The sequence below is a fragment of the Lissotriton helveticus genome (genome assembly GCF_964261635.1).
Source record: "Lissotriton helveticus chromosome 1_1 unlocalized genomic scaffold, aLisHel1.1 SUPER_1_unloc_39, whole genome shotgun sequence".
Lineage (NCBI taxonomy): Eukaryota > Metazoa > Chordata > Amphibia > Caudata > Salamandridae > Lissotriton > Lissotriton helveticus.
Genome location: NW_027611680.1, coordinates 1,947,225 through 1,963,955, shown reverse-complemented (window position 1 = coordinate 1,963,955; position 16,731 = coordinate 1,947,225). Strand labels below are relative to the sequence as shown.

General features: G+C 46.7%; 2 pseudogenes; both read right to left on the bottom strand.

Moving 5' to 3' along the window:
- Positions 1-6,825: 6,825 nt before the first annotated feature.
- LOC144806009 (uncharacterized) lies at positions 6,826-8,385 on the bottom strand (annotated as a pseudogene).
- Positions 8,386-10,557: 2,172 nt separating this feature from the next.
- On the bottom strand, positions 10,558-11,963 carry LOC144806002 (uncharacterized; annotated as a pseudogene).
- Between the last annotated feature and the right edge of the window lie 4,768 nt (positions 11,964-16,731).

Sequence of the window (16,731 nt, the reverse complement as noted above, 5' to 3'; positions counted from 1 at the left end):
TGCGCGTTTCTCCGCTAGCAGGAGTTCTTTGTCAATTTCTTTATTTGCCCTCGCAAAGTATTTATCAAGGGGGCCAAGGATGGAGACCCCAACACTAGAGGGTAAAGGACTAGGCATGTCTGTAGGCATCCTTGATACTTGAGGCACCCCAGTAGGCAACAAACCTTTAGCAAAAAATGGACAAGTTATAAATGTAAGGGACCGGGCCCAGCCTAGCCTCATTTGGCCCCTGACGGCCACAGACGGTCCCGCCCTTGTCCCGGGCTTCTCCCGGGACGCACCAGCGCACTCCCGCGCAGCGGTAAATTCTGCTCGCTAAAAGGGAGAGGAGGCGGGGGGAGATGTAGGGGGCAGTTCAGGCTGACAGGGAGAGCGGACCAGGTGGTGGTGGTAGTTCACACAGGGGCTCCTGGGAAACTGAGTCCCTGTGGTCACGGCGCTCGCAGCCCTGTTGTGCCCTCGCCTTACCCCTTGGTGACAGTTGATTACAAGGTCTTGTGCCCACGATGCGGGACCCGCGAAGCGGGTCCGGTGAGTTGTTAAGATATCCTCGGGCAGCAAGCAAGTCTGGGAAACCTCCTCGCTAAAATTCAGCCAGTGAGTTACAAGAGCATCCCTCTGTTGCTCGGCGCAGCTGGGTTAAATCCGTCCTTCGATGTAGAGGGCGGGTCAGGCTGACAGGGAGAGCGGACCAGGTGGTGGTGGTAGTTCACACAGGGGCTCCTGGGAAACTGAGTCCCTGTGGTCGCAGCGCTCGCAGCCCTGTTGTGCCCTCGCCTTACCCCTTGGTGACAGTTGATTACAAGGTCCTTTGCCCATGATGCGGGACCCGCGATGCGGGTCCGGCGAGTTGTTAAGATATCCTCGGGCAGCAAGCAAGTCTGTGAAACCTCCTCGCTAAAATTCAGCCAGTGAGTTACAAGAGCATCCCTCTGTTGCTCGGCGCAGCTGGGTTAAATCCTTCCTTCGATGTAGAGGGCGGGTCAGGCTGACAGGGAGAGCCGACCAGGTGGTGGTGGTAGTTCACACAGGGGCTCCTGGGAAACCGAGTCCCTGTGGTCGCAGCGCTCGCAGCCCTGTTGTGCCCTCGCCTTACCCCTTGGTGACAGTTGATTACAAGGTCCTTTGCCCACGATGCGGGACCCGCGATGCGGGTCCGGCGAGTTGTTAAGATATCCTTGGGCAGCAAGCAAGTCTGGGAAACCTCCTCGCTAAAATTCAGCCAGTGAGTTACAAGATCATCCCTCTGTTGCTCGGCGCAGCTGGATTAAATCCTTCCTTCGATGTAGGGGGCGGGTCAGGCTGACAGGGAGAGCGGACCAGGTGGTGGTGGTAGTTCACACAGGACTCCTGGGAAACTGAGTCCCTGTGGTCACAGCGCTCGCAGCCCTGTTGTGCCCTCGCCTTACCCCTTGGTGACAGTTGATTACAGGGTCCTTTCCCCACGATGCGGGACCCGCGAAGCGGGTCCGGCGAGTTGTTAAGATATCCTCGGGCAGCAAGCAAGTCTGCGAAACCTCCTCGCTAAAATTCAGCCAGTGAGTTACAAGAGCATCCCCTTTCATCCATTATAAGCTAGACTTAAGTGCAAATTGTATTGCCTCATTGACAATTCCATTGAACCGCTCAACCTGGCCATTACTATCGGGATAATACAACAACGCCCTTACATGATTTCATTTTTCCAAAAACGACTGCATCTTACTTTATTTAAGCACCAGCCCATTGTCAGACACCAACGACTCTGGTACACCTTTCCTGGAAAAAACATCTTCCAAAAAATCAATAACCACCTCCGTGGTCACGCTACCAACCATATGAACTGCCGCCCACTTAGAGTAATGCCCAATGAGAACAATGGCATATGCCTCTTTGGATGGTGACGTTGCAAATGGCCCCATAATATCAATTGGTATTTTCCACCATGGCCCATTAGATGAATCTACAGTTTGCAAAGGGACCATGATTGGTTTAATCACTTTGTCACTTGACATGCATGTACTACATTCCCTCACCCAACTATCCACCATACCGTCCAAACCTGGCCACCTAATTTTGTTCCTAAACTTTCCGCCTCATGCTTGACATCCTCCAATTGCCTTCATGTCCTAACTTGATGATGTTCTTGCGAATCCTAATAGGAGGTACAAATCTACCTCCTTTAAGGACAATACATTTACAAAAGGATAATTCTCCCTTTTCCTTCCAAAATGGGTTCTATATGCAGCTTGCAATTGCCATTGCAAAGGCCACACATTTACAATGAATTTTTTTACACCCAGCAGCACCACATCTTTTTCCATTTCTTCTATCCCTTTCGCCTCCAACAACTCTAACACATTCGCCACATCCCTATTCCTATGACACATCACATCTTCATACATGTACCCCACTCTCATCCATTTCCTGTGTGTTGCACGATTCAACTGGTAACTGTGACAACCCATCAGAAACACAAGTATTTTTGCCTGGAACACATACAATATCATAATAATACATTTGCAACTTTGAAACCAATCGTGCTAACTGTGTTGTTATATTTTCTCCACCTCCTGGTTTTGAAATATTCACTAAAGAGTTATGGTCTGCACAGATATTGATTTACCTGCCCTGAACATACACACTGAAACACTCTACAGCCCAAGTTGGAGTGAGTAATTCTTTCCCTATCACTGAAAAATTTCTGTCGACTTGTGTCAGGGTCCGAGATGCATATGCAACCACCCACTCATTGCCATCCTTCTTTCGTGATAGAACAGCTCCTACTCTGTACCACTGGCACCCACCAATTTCTTTTTTTTCGTAAAAATATTTTTGTATACAATATATCTTTATTTATGAAGTTTTTGGTGCATGGTACATTTTAACCAATCCCTTGTAGGGTGGTGTACTTTTTACCAGTCCAAAGTGTGGTGCTCGCAGACATGTACTTTGGTGGTTTCCATCTAGATGCATTAATATATTAAGACGTACCCAATGTTGGGGGGCCTTTTATGACGCTTTAATTAGCCATTTGGCCCACTCTTTATATTTCCATGTTTGGATAGCTTCCGCCTGGCCTACATTTTTAATGTCATACATTACATATATCATTGCTTTATTGAAACACAACTTTAATCATTCCTTTGTTGTCTGTTGTTTGTGGGAGAAAAGTAATAGGATTGTGGAGAGCTACAGGGTTTCTTTCCCTGCGTTGATTATTTTCCATGCGGTCTCTTTGTCTGCGGAGGGTAGAACCAGGCCGTAGAGAATGGAATGTTTTCATGTTGTTGGTTTATCATGGAGGTTATGTGTTTTATGAGCTTGCCCAGCTTCTTCCATAGTGTCTGTGCATATGGGCAGTTCCACATCAGATGAGTTGTTGTTTCTTTGTGTAGGCAGCTTTCTCTGGGGCATTTTTGTGTTCTCGCCATCCCTCTGCGGTGTTGGAACTGTCTGGTGGGGAGGCATTCGTGGACAACCATCCAGGCTAAGTCTCTTTGCTCATTGGTCAGGCGTTTCCAGCTTACTTGTTTCCACGTTTCAGCTGTCTTTTTTTCCGGCCAGTTGGCGATAGTGTTCATTGTTGTTTGATTTTCAATGTCAGTGGTCAGTTGTCTTGCCGTAGTTTTCTCCCCAATGTCTTACAGTAGAGCTTTGTTTTTCACCATGAGGGGTTCTCGGCGTATGTACATTGGGGGTGTGATGAGGTCAAAGACTTTGTTTGCTACTGAGTTGAGTTTGAAACAGTGGAACAAAAAGCCTGCGTGAAATTTGATGTACGCTGCACTTTTTGTGTTCTTGCTGTGCAGGCTTCTGTAGCATAGCATGAAATATTTAGTTAGCAAAAAGTCTCCAACACGTGGCATTTTCTTCCCTCCTTTGTCGTGGGATTTGCAGATGAGTTCTCTTTTCAGTTGTTTTGCTGAAGAGTTCCAAAGAAAAGTAAAAAGTAGCCTGTTCAGTTTTTGTAGCATGGCTTTGGTTGGAGGGAAACCACAGCTATGTATAAAAGGATTGGCAGTATAACTGCTTTTGTGAGCAAGATTTCCCCTTCCAGGCTTAGCTTTCTTGTGCGCCAGAGGTCTAGTTTGTTTGTGACTTTCTTTGTTGCTTCTTGCCAGTTTTTTCCCCCTTTGTGTCTTGGGAGAAGTGGATACCTAAGTTTTCGTGGGCTCTGTGGTGGTCTTGACTGGTAGCTTGGTTAGGTTGTCCCATTGGCCCTTGGTGAGAACTGTTCTTTTCTCCTCGTTTAAGTTAGTCCGGATGCTTAGCTGAAGATTAGTAGATGCAAATTAGTTGTCCTCACTGCTTGTGGTGTTTTGCAGATTACTGTGAGGTCGTCCATGTAAGCAATGCATTTGGCCTCCAGCCCTTTGACTCTTGGTAATAGTGTCCCTCTGATGAGTTTGTCTTTTCTGATTTGTATCAGTAAAGGGTCCAGGGCACATATGAAGAGGGCTGGGGATAGGGGGCAGCCTTGACGTACTCCTGTCTGGATGCAAAAGGGGTTAGACAGTGATCCACTTATATTTACACAGCTAGTTGCGTTTGTATATAGCATTTCAAGTTATAAGGTTGTCCCTGATTTGTCTGCCTGGGACTGTGCAGGTGTTATCTTTGTGTATTACGGTTTGTAATACTTTCTTCATCCTGTTGGCTAGAACCTTTGTGAAAAGCTTGTAGTCCACGTTTAAAAGGGAGATTGGTCTCAAGTTACCAATCTTTTTTTCTGGTCCTTTTTTTGTGTATCAGAGATATTATCCCATGACAAAAAGTGTCTGGGATGGAGTTGTTCCATACACATTCATAAAACATTTCTATTACATTGGGGATATGATTGGCCAGCAAACCTTGTAGAAATCCCATGGGAGCCCATCCACCCCCGGCTAGATAGCTTGTTACATTTCTGTAGAGCTTGCAAGAACTCTTTCCCTGTGAGCTCTTTCTTCATAAAATCACTTTCATTAGATGACAAACAGTTTTCAATTAGGTCAACATGTTGTGAAATTAAATCCTGGCTTTCATTTCCTTTTAGGTACAGTTTTTCATAAAACATTCTTGCCACTTGTTTACATTTTTCTGTCCCTTCCTGACTTTCCCCTTCCTTGTCTATCAGCTCCTGAATTTCTTTTGAACTTGTGTTTTTTTCCTAAAGAAAAAGGAGGTGCATTTTTCTCCCTCTTCATAGTGTTTTACTCTGGCGTTGAAGATAGTCTCCTTCCCTTTTTCTTCTAACCATGTGTTCATTTCTTGTTTTGCCTTTGTCATTTCTTGTTGTACTTTCATCTCTAGGCCATCTAACTTGTGAAGGAGAGCTATTCTATCTTGCAGGATGTCAAATTGTTCTGCCTTATGTGCACTTCTTTCTCTCCCTATGGTTTTGAAATGGGCGGCTATGTGTTGTTTTGTTTGCACCCACCAGCCTGCCATGGATGTGTGATGTGGTTTGTTGCCTCTTAGGTCTTCGTATATTGCCTCAAAATCCTTCAGTGCGCCTTTTCTTGGAGGAGGGCAACATTCAGTTTCCAATACACTTTCCCTCTTTTCTTGTTTGCTTGTATCTGGTAGGTGTCGGTTATCAAGGAGTGGTCTGAGAAGGATGTGGCGGTGATGTGCTATTGTGTGGTGTTGATGTTTTTCTTGCAGAAGATGATAATATGGATTCACAAATAAGATGATAATATGGATTCACAAATAAGCAACCAACTACAACTAAGACATATCAGCAAAAACACTGCACGCTCTCCTCAAAGACATAAACCTAAAAGACACATACAGAGACAAACACAAGCCTAGCTCACGTTTTACATGGCACTCAGACAAAGGCACCACTAAATCGTGATTTATTTACAGGCTCTAACCCGAAAACTATCTACTAATTTTACCAATGCTTCCTAAAATGTCACATAAGAAGCAAATTACCCAGAAACTTCCCTTAGTAAAGTAGTGTGCCTAACTACGGTTCGTGCATTCCTACTAGCGGGCTGATACTCCGCCCCTTCGTTCCTAAATGTCCGCTCTTTATCATATTCAATGCCACAAAGAGCCCTGCATTTATATGAAAGTAAAGCAGCATTATGAGGCGCGCACAGGATTGTGGGTATGGAGAGTGCTGGTGACGTGCTGAAGGTTCCTCCGGAGTCTCCTGACCTCTAGCGGCAGGAGGGAGCGTTGCAGCTCCAGCTCCTTCGCGCAGGCGCGCGTCAGTCCTTCGCGCAGGCGCCTCGTTCTGCGTCACGTGACGTTCATGGCGCCTTCCTGAGGAAAGCAGTGGGGCTTCTCTCCTCAGCGTGGCCAAACCGCCACCGGATATTCTCATTTCCAACCAATCACGGAATTTCTTGTACAGAAACCCTTCAAAAACTACAATAAACTCCCGCTTCTCACGGCCCCTCGGAGTGCGCGTGATCCACGAAGAGCTCTACAGTCAACATGGTGAAAGGTTGTCATGTCCGCGCAGTCACAATAAAAATATAACTTCCTACTAGTAGGGTGACTTTTCACCGGTGACGTGTCAGTCACCCCCATGAATGCCTCTGTGTGCACAGCTACAGGCGCTCCTTCTACTGTTAAACAGAGGCCTGTGTCGCCTCTACTGATGTATTGGGTGTTTGCCGCAGAGGCTTCTGGGTATGCAAATGACTGTTGCTGGCCACGCCCCCTCCAGTGAGAGCAAGGCTCCTAGCAGCCCCATGGTGACTTGTGCTGTTGTGATCCTAAATGTATAAATTCCGTCTAGAGCTGGTTTGCAGCAATGGGGGGGGGGGGTGCACTTCATTTGCTTCCTTCCTTCTCTGGGCGTCATTTCTGACTCCGACCCATCTGTAACACTTATTATTCAAGGCCCCTTTTTTTTTTTTTTTTTTTTTTTTTTTTAGTTTTGGGGCAAAGACTTTTATTAAGTGCTTAAAAGTTTGCGATACATAGTTTTCAAGGAAGTGGTACCTCCCCCTTAGGGAAGGCAGTCCACTTCAACTTTTTAATCAATGCATTAAACCATTTACAAAACGTCGGTTTGGGGTTCAGAAATGTCTGCAGCTAGCGCTTGCAGTTTTTAATGGGGCCACTTTAAAGAGTCCAGTGGGGTAGGGGGGGTTAGTTACAGTTCTTCCCCTTCCTCACTTTTCTGCTTGTCCATGGCTGCATAGTCTCTAAGCAGGCTCAGCACCATCCTGCGGCACCCTTCTCGGTTCACCACCTCTCCATTGGTCACCAGGCGGGTCCTGGCGAACAGGAGAATGTCCTTAATACAGCAGAGGAGCCTCCAGCACCCCTGGATAGCTTCCCCCTTGTGTGTCCCTGGAAACAGCCCGTACATCATGGACTGTTCTGTAATGTTCTCGTAGGGAATAAGGGCTAGCAGTTCTTGTCGTAAGGCAGCCCTTAGTCTCTGGGCAAAGGGGCAGGCCCAGAAGAGATGGTGTGCAGATTCCTCTGCGGAGCATCCCCTTGGGCAGTTCCTGTGCGGGCACAGGCCTCTGCTGTGCATGAAGGACCTCACTGGCAGGCCCCCCTTCACAGACATCCATGCTATGTCCTTGTGTCTGTTGGTCAGACTTGGGGAGGACACATTTCCCCACACGTGCGTTGCCGTTGCTGGTGGCAGGTCACTCACTGCTTCGGTGGTGTCCCTGGTCCTGATCAGTTTGCGGATTGTCTTGGGCTTCCAGAGGCAAGGAGTGACACAGTTCAGCCCAAATTCCCCCACAAACTTTTCCACACCCTGTAGTACCATGGGAGGTCCCAGTTGAAAGTCACTGCATTTTCCCACTTATCCCATCCCAGCCGTCTCCACACCGGGAGAAGGAAAAAGCGGAAGACTTTGTAGGCAGAGTGGTCCTTGTTCATGTTTAACAGGGTTATCCGGACGCAGCCACACACAAAGAACGCCCTGAGGATCGTTGGGATGTCGGGGACTGCCTTCCCCCCTTTGCGGTGTTCCTTGTGCATGACCGACCGTTTCACCCTGTCCATCTTTGAGTGCCAGACGAAATGGAACACCATACTGTTGATGGCCCGTGCTACGTTGGCCAGGAGTGGCCAGGCCTGTGTCACATACTGCAGCACGGGCAGGGCGTCGTTCCTGAGCACCAGAGCCTTCCCTTCAATGCTCAGGTTTCTCAGGCTCCAGAGACCCAGTTTCTGCTTCACCTTGGCCAAGCGTTCGTTCCAGCTCTTCGCTGCCGCCCCTGGTCCTCCAAACCAGACGCCGAGGATCTTCATCAGTCCTGCCTCAATGGGGAAGGGGAGAGGCTCGTTGCAGAGATCCCATCGCCCGAAGAGTTTGGCCTGCAACTTGTCCACGTTTATCCTCGCCCCTGATGCCTTGCCGAAGTCTGTGCTCGCCTCCAGCAGGGATTTGACTGATTCTCCATCCGCGCAGATGAGGGTGACATCGTCCATGTACAGCGAGCACTTGACCTTCCTCTTCGCGTCGCCGGGTGTCTGGATTCCTCTGATGTTTGGGTTCTTCCTGATGTACTCGGCGAAAAGTTCTATAACCAAAACAAACAGAGGTGGCGAGAGCGGGCAGCCTTGTCTTACCCCAGACCTGATAGGAAAGGGGTCTGTTTTACAACCATTTACAATGACTGAACTGAAGATGTCTTTATACATTACTTTAACGTAACCGCAGAAGCGCTCCCCCAGCCCAAACCCGTGTCGTACCCTCTCCATGAACTCATGGTAGACGCGATCGAAAGCCTTCTCCTGATCTAGACAGACCAGGGCAGCCCGGATCTTGCGCCCCGTGATGTACTGGATCGTGTCCCTTATCAGTGCCAGGCTATCTGCGACCCTGCGCCCCGGGACCCCACAGGTCTGGTCTGGGTGTACTAACTCTCCCATGGCGCCCTTCAGTCTGTTCACTAGCGTCTTTGCAAGGATCTTGTAGTCTACATTCAGGAGAGAGATGGGACGCCAGTTCTTTAGGTCACATCTCTCCCCCTTATGTTTATACAAGAGAGCAATCATTCCTTCCCTCAGAGTGCGGGGCATTATTCCCTCCCTCTCCATCTCCTCATACACCTGCAGGAGATCCGGTCCCACTAGGTCCCACAGTGAGGCATAGACTCGACTGGGAGACCGTCACTACCCGGTGTCTTTCCTGGCTTGAAGGATTTCACTGCAAGGTGCAGCTCGTCCAAAGTCAGGGGGGCATTTAGGGTTTCTCTCACTGTTGGGGAAACAGTTCTTGGGATACCAGAAAGAAACTTTTCTGCCTGGTCTCCCTCTGACCTCTTCTCTGAGTAGAGGTCCCCATAGAAATCTGTCACTACCTTCTTAATGTCCTCCCTTGTGTCACAGAGGGTCCCTCCTTGTTGCGCAGTTGAACCAGAGGGGTGTGCGCAGAGTGGATTTTCTTAAAGAAGAAGGAGTTGCATTTCTCCCCCTTCTCCAAGTTCTCCACCTTGGAACGGAAAATGATCCTCCTGGATTCGTCGTGAAAGTGCTCGCTCAGCTCTTTCTTGACTTCTTCCAGGGTGCTCATGACGTCCCATCCCCGGAGTTGGAGGTCGTGCAGTTCTTGCAGCTCTTGCTGTAGTCTACTGAACTCCCTCTTTCTCCCCCTTTCAACCTGCCTGCCCACATTCTTGAAAAAATCCCGGAGCCTGCCCTTGACCCATTCCCACCATTTCCCTGTGGACTCGAATGTGTCTTTCATGGCCTGCCACTGGGTGTATGTCTCCCTCAACACCTCCATCACCCCCTCTTTCTCCAGCAGAGAGCTATTCAGTTTCCAAGTGCCTGGACCTGTCAGGAACTTGCCCGTCAGTTCCCCTTGGAAGTGGATAGCTCTGTGGTCGGAGAAATGAACTGTCACCATTGAATGTTGCTTGAGCTTCACTGATTGAGAGGTGAAGATGAAGTCTATCCCGGAGCGCAAGGAACCATCAGGGCGACTCCAGGTGAAGTTCCTGGCGTCCGCCCCCATGGTCCCAATGACGTCTGTCAGGGAGGCCTCCCCCACCATCTCCACCAGTAGTCTCGCAGCGTCATCCATCCGTCCTTCCCCAGCCCTGGCCCCACATCTACCACCTGCTTCTAGAATACAGTTGAAGTCCCCACCCATCAAATTTGTTCTAGAGGTGACCAACTGTGGCCTGAGGCGCTGAAACAGCTCCCGTCGCTCGCCTACGTCAGAAGGGGCGTACACGTTGATGAGTCTAACTGGCTCTCCTGCCCACGAACCGTCGACGACAAGAGCCCTGCCGCCCCCCAGCTCGGTGACTGAGTCCATCGTGAAACGCCTTCCTCTGACTAAGGTAGCCACTCCCACAGACCTACTGCTGTTCCACCCAGACCAAAAGGAAGGCCCTAGGGTCCACTGCTGCTCTAGGTGGGAGTATGACGTTGCAAAGGGGATGGAGCATTCCTGAATCATGTACACATCACACTCCTGGCTGGCAAGAAAACTCAAAGTACTAGCCCATCTGCGCCTGTCTCTAATACTTCTGACATTTACGGAAAATAATGAAATAGCCATCATTAATTAGTTTTTAAGAGTAAACTTAATACTTAAAGACTAATTATCAAGTCGAGGCAATTGGTTGCAAAAACATTCGACAAGGCTACTTACGGGGCTGGTTGAGCCTCCTGTCGGGTCTCTTGTGCTGGGCTTTCCTGCTCGGCGGCTGTTGCTTGCTGTTGCACGATGGCTGCTCCACCTTCTTGGCTGGGCTCGTGGTCGGCCTCCTCTGGGGTGACGGGCAGGTCTTGCTCTTGGCCCTCGATGGTGATCTCAACCTCTTCTACTCTTGTTGGCGATGGGGGTAGGGATGCTTCCATGGAGTTTGCCAGCGCCCTCATCTCCCTCAGCACTTCTGTCACTTGCTTGAGTTGCTCATTCGTGGTGTCTTGTTCCGGCTGCATTTCTTCTTCTGGATCCTCGAGCGCGGAGTAGGAGTTGTGGGTGCTCGAGGGTCTCTTGCTTGCTCCTTCAGAGTCCGTTGAGTGTCTCCTTTTCCTGCGCTCCTGTGTTGTCCAGGCACCTTCCTCCGGGGCCTCGGTGGCAGTTGGGGTGGGAGTCTCCATTAGCTCACTGTTTACACCGGGCTCAGGGATGGTATCGTTGGGTGTCTGTGTCTATGGGACCTTGGCGGTGTCCTGCTTGGGCTTGGGCGCGTTCTGGTTGTGGCCCTTCCCTTTCCCGGTCCCCCTCTCCTGCCGCGGGGCTGGGACTGGATGCAGGGTCACTTCTGCCTCCTCCTCCTCTGGTTGGCTTCTCCACTGAGGTTGGGCAGCGTGGGCGTAGGATTTGGCTCTTTTTGGGCAGTCCTTAAAGAGATGGCCTACAGCCCCACAGAGGTTGCATGGGGTTTTCTATTTGCAGGTTTTTGCTGTGTGGCCTTCTTTTTTGCAGTTCCTGCATATTTGCGCTGTGCAGTCTTTGCCAGTGTGGCCTGGTTTGCTGCACCTGTTGCATAGTTTGGGCTGCCCAGGGTAGTACAGGTATCCTGAGTCGCGCCCTAGAGAGAAACTGGAAGGGGGGTGGCGGATTCCATCTGGGGCCAACGGGTCCTCCTTCAGCTTCACCATTGCTGTCCATTTACCATCCCAGATGCCATCACTGTCCAGGTTGCGGGAGGGTGCTTTAGTCACTGTGCAGTGGCGGCGTAGGAAGGTTGTCAGGTCTTGGACATTGACATGTGGGTTGTAGACGTGCACGGTCATTCTCTTGACCTCCAGCACGAGCTGGCATTCCAGGTGGAAGTCAGAGAAGGGTTTCTCCTCCCGTCGTGACCAGCACATCTGCCAATACCTCCTGCAGATTTGTTCGGACATGAACGTCAGCAGGTAGGTGCCTTTGGGTGCATCCGTCATGATGCACCAGATTTCTGCTGCTGTGAACCCCATCTTAGTTACCAGCAGCTCAGTGAATATATTCCTGCTTAGGTGTGGTGTGGTGTGGTGCCATCTGACTCCACCTTTCTCTGCAGCTTCACAGTGTTGTGGCACCATGGATTCAGAGGTCTGCTCATCCTGCTGCTCCGCTGTGCTGTGCCCAGGAGAAGAAGAAGGATTCCTCAAGGAGCTAGGGGGAGAACCAAGAAGATGCCTTCAAAACAAAGAGCACATCTTGCTGAACGATTCGAATCGGTGGTGGTCCCATCCTTTTAGGACTACCACAAGCACAGTTATGGTCACAAATACAGTCCCAATTAAAAGCCCCTGCAAAGCATTATGGGACGAGATTAGCAGTGGGAAGTGAATATTATAGTATCCAAATAATTCTACAAAGAGCTGCAGTTCACCTCCTCATCCCCAGATGTCCCTGATGAGGCAAATGCAATAGCATTTAAAATATTATACATCAAGCTGCAGTTCACCTCCTCATCCCCAGATGTCCCTGATGAGGCAAATGCAATAGCATTTAAAATATTATACATCAAGCTGCAGTTCACCTCGTTGTCCCTAGATGTCCCTGATGAGGCAAATGCAATAGCATTTAAAATATTATACATCAAGCTGCAGTTCACATAGTCGTCCCTAGATGTCCCTGATGAGTAAAATTCAAAAACATTGAAACCCTTTCATGAATGCTAATAATGATGCTAATCTTAACCCATAATGCTGTGCAGGGGCTTTTAATTGTATTTTTGCCCATAACTGTGCTTGGGGTGGTTTTAAGAGAATGGGGCCACCACTGAATTACTGCTCATACCTACAGAAGATTTAACAGATGAATTGATGGAATATTTACCTGCAACCTGTGAAGTCATATATACTAATGGATGTATTAAACAAACTCTACAAGAAATGCCAATTGTAAAAAAATATATAATAAAGGAATACTTGTAACATCTAAGAAAAGTAACATGTTTATTTACTTTAATACAAAACTGCCTTAGAAAAAAAGTTACCATTCATTTACCTGTATAATAAAACTTACATTACCTACTGGCGGTCGCCAGTAGGTATATATAGTTAGGATTTTTTTTCCTATGGGATTTTTGAAAATTCTATGTTGAATAACTTTGGCGTTTGAGGACGGAATTGGCTGAAATTTTCTGGAAAATGGAACATTTTGTTTCTGAGCAGCCCCTGAAAATTTGGGGGGGTTTCGTCAAGCGGGGGCCGAGAAAAAAGGGGGGTCCCAAAACGTGTTTTTAACATTGAGTTTTCCATAGGGCGGTTGGACTCACTTTTAGCTCGATCGGCTGAATGGATTTCCACGAAACTTGGCAAAATTGTAGGGACTGGTAGCCCGATGTGCCTTTGCTATGTCTCAAGATATATGCTCCAGTGGTTTTTACGAAAATTAACTTTGAAAAATATATATTGGGCTACATTGGGCTATATATATGTTGGAGCCCAAATGTAGCCCAATGTAGCCCAATGAAGCCCAATGAAGCCCAATGTAGCCCAAAGATGGCCGCCAGAGACAAAAAAAACAAATGTAGCCCAAATATCAGCCAGATGTAGCCCAACTATAGCCCAATGACAGAATGTCCCAGAGTGTTTTAAAGAACAACTAGAACGCTAACAGTCTTACTTATGACAAAAGTATGGCACACCTGAAGTCATCTTGATTGGAATAAAGTGGTAACACTTACTACATTTAATTTGAAAAGGAACAAAGTAAGGGGTTTCATTTTGCCATAGAAATGTTATATATATATATATATATATTTTTTTTCACTCAAAAGAAGCCGCACACAGGTAGAATAGGTTATAACGAAGGTTTATTTACTCGTACTTGGACCAACGCGTTTCAGCCTAAACAGGCTTTGTTCACGGGGTTTCATTTTGCCATAGAAATGTTATATATATATATATATATTCACTGAAAAAACCATAGGTTATACACCATATATAGTTAGGAATTAGCATTTAAAAAACCTTATTTTACCCACACAAAACCATTGAAATTCCATATATAGTTAGTTGTACTAACTATATATCGCGCACCCGCAATCCACTGCTGATCATGTCACATATTACATCATTCATGACATGGTCAGTGACATCACTGATGACATCACTGATGACATCTCAAATGACATCACTGATGACATCACTGATGACATCTCAAATGACATCACTGATGACATCACTGATGACATCTCATTTGACATTACTGATCACATCACTGATGACATCATTCATGTGATAATACGATGAACCTCTTCAGACTGTAATATAACCTTAGATACACTCAGTGTGAACAGACACTCACAGACTGTCACTCATCCATGGAGTTACTTACACACCTAGTCAGTCATGCAAAGAATCAATCACACCTCCATTTTCACAACTATACAGTTATACACACCTTACTTATTCAAACATATACTAAAACATATTTACTCACTTATACAATCCTGGATACAAGTTCACAATGATCCATACAGCCACTCACACATTCACTGGCTCTTATGCACAGTTATATATATATGTCAACTCTCACATGTACTGTATTTTACATATGTACTTACTTTGACATGTAGCATTGAGATATCCATTCACTCACCAATACACTCATGCACACAGTCAACCACCCATCCAGCTGTTTCCACATGCACTTTTGAACCCATACATCTATGCACAGAGTCATACACCTCCCAGCCACCCACACACACACTCAGTCTCCCATACAAATGCTTGGGCAACCAATCAATAACCCATATAGTTACTCATATAGCTACTGATCAACACATGCAGCAGTTTACAGAAGAACAGACATAATGATGCACAAATTAAGACAGTTTAGTCACTAACCCATGCACTCAGTGAGACACATTTAACCACTCACTCATACAGTCAGTCATGCACCTACTAAATCCTTCATCCAGACACTTATACATCCACTCATTCTTAAATATGTAAGACATATTTTAACTTTACAGAAAAATACAGTCACTGGATGTTGTCATCAGTGATGTCATCAGTGATGTCATTTGAGATGTCATCAGTGATGTCATCAGTGATGTCATTTGAGATGTCATCAGTGATGTCATCAGTGATGTCATTTGAGATGTCATCAGTGATGTCATCAGTGATGTCACTGACCATGTCATGAATGATGTAATATGTGACATGATCAGCAGTGGATTGCGGGTGCGCGATATATAGTTAGTACAACTAACTATATATGGAATTTCAATGGTTTTGTGTGGGTAAAATAAGGTTTTTTAAATGCTAATTCCTAACTATATATGGTGTATAACCTATGGTTTTTTCAGTGAATTTTCAAGGTTTTTTAAATGCTAATTCCTAACTATACATGGTCTATAACCTATGGTTTTTTCAGTGAATTTCATTGTTTTTTTAAAAGCTAATATCTATAGCTGTAAAATGTATTCTTCTTTAAATCCAAAAATATATTTTATATGTTTATTAATAAATTTTTTTAAATATTTTTTTTGTTTCGCTCCCGGTCCGCGAACCGGAAAGCTTTCCGTTAGCTCAAATTGATGCCGCGACCCGGTCCGCGAACCGGTAAGAAATCAACATAGTGACGGTATCGCGTTGCCGCGTAATGCGTCTTGTGACGTACCGCGTTAGCGCACCCGGAAGTGCCCCGGGGCGCGGACCGAGGCGCGAAACGCAGCTCCCCGGAAGCGATCCGCGGCGCGTCGCGAAAGCGCGACGTATCGCGTTGCCGCGTAATGCAATGCGCCTTGTGACGTACCGCGTTAGCGCACCCGGAAGTGCCCCGGGGCAACGGACCGAGGCGCGAAGCGCAGCGACCCGGAAGCTAACCGGGACGCGTTCCGCAGCGCGTAACATGAGCGTGAGAGGTCATGTGACTTGTTAATAAAACTTTTCATTGGTTCATTTCACTTTTGGTTTCATAATGATGTAAGGCTAGGTCAGGTGACCTAAAAATAACACTTTTCATTGGTTTAGAACTATTTTTTTTCCCAAATGATGAAAGCCCCCACCTTTTTTCTCACTCTGACTTTCAACTTTGAGAAAGGAAGACCTGATCATTTGCTCTGATTAAAAAATGGCTTCAATAGTATCTTCAGCTTCTGCACCCCCACCACCACCACCACCACCTCCTCATAGGAAAAGAGGACCACCTGCACAGTTTATTGGAGACACAGAGGAGGAAGAGGAAGAACAAGACGGAGAGGAAGAAGAGGGACCATGATTTGTCAAAGAGTTACCCCGGGTATCTCATCGCAAAGTTAGCTTTATCTGGCAATTTTTTTCCATTCCACCAGGAGAGAAAAAAGTCAATGCACGCTATGCTACGTGCCTTATCTGCCAAGATAAGTTATCCCGGGGCACTAATAAAAAATACAGTTATGGAAATCACACGATGCACCGACATATGCAGAGGTGGCATCCAATCAACTATAGTCGTGCAGAGATGCGTGAACTACAACAGAACCCCCCAACTTCGGTGACAAGAACATCTACTGATATCTCTCTCACAGTTGGAGAGGCCAACGAAACAGTGCCAAATATTCAAAAAAATGTTGTCCATATGAAGCTGACATGCTTATATTGTGGCACTTTAATTTCATGCGCAAACATGAGTCTGAATTTAATTAATTTGGCTTTCGAGAAACACCGATGCTCCAAACGCAGCAAGTTTTAATTTTTTTTTTTGCTCCTGTTGAGCCTTTTTCAATGCCTCTTTCTGTTCTTTCCCTTTGAAAAAAAACAAAAAAAAACAAATAAGTGTTCAAAAAATACAAAAAAAGCAAATAATGTTCAAAAAAGAAAAACAAAATATAAAACAACAAAAATATAAAAAAAAAAGTTCTTTTCAGAACTACCTCCCCGTTATTAAAA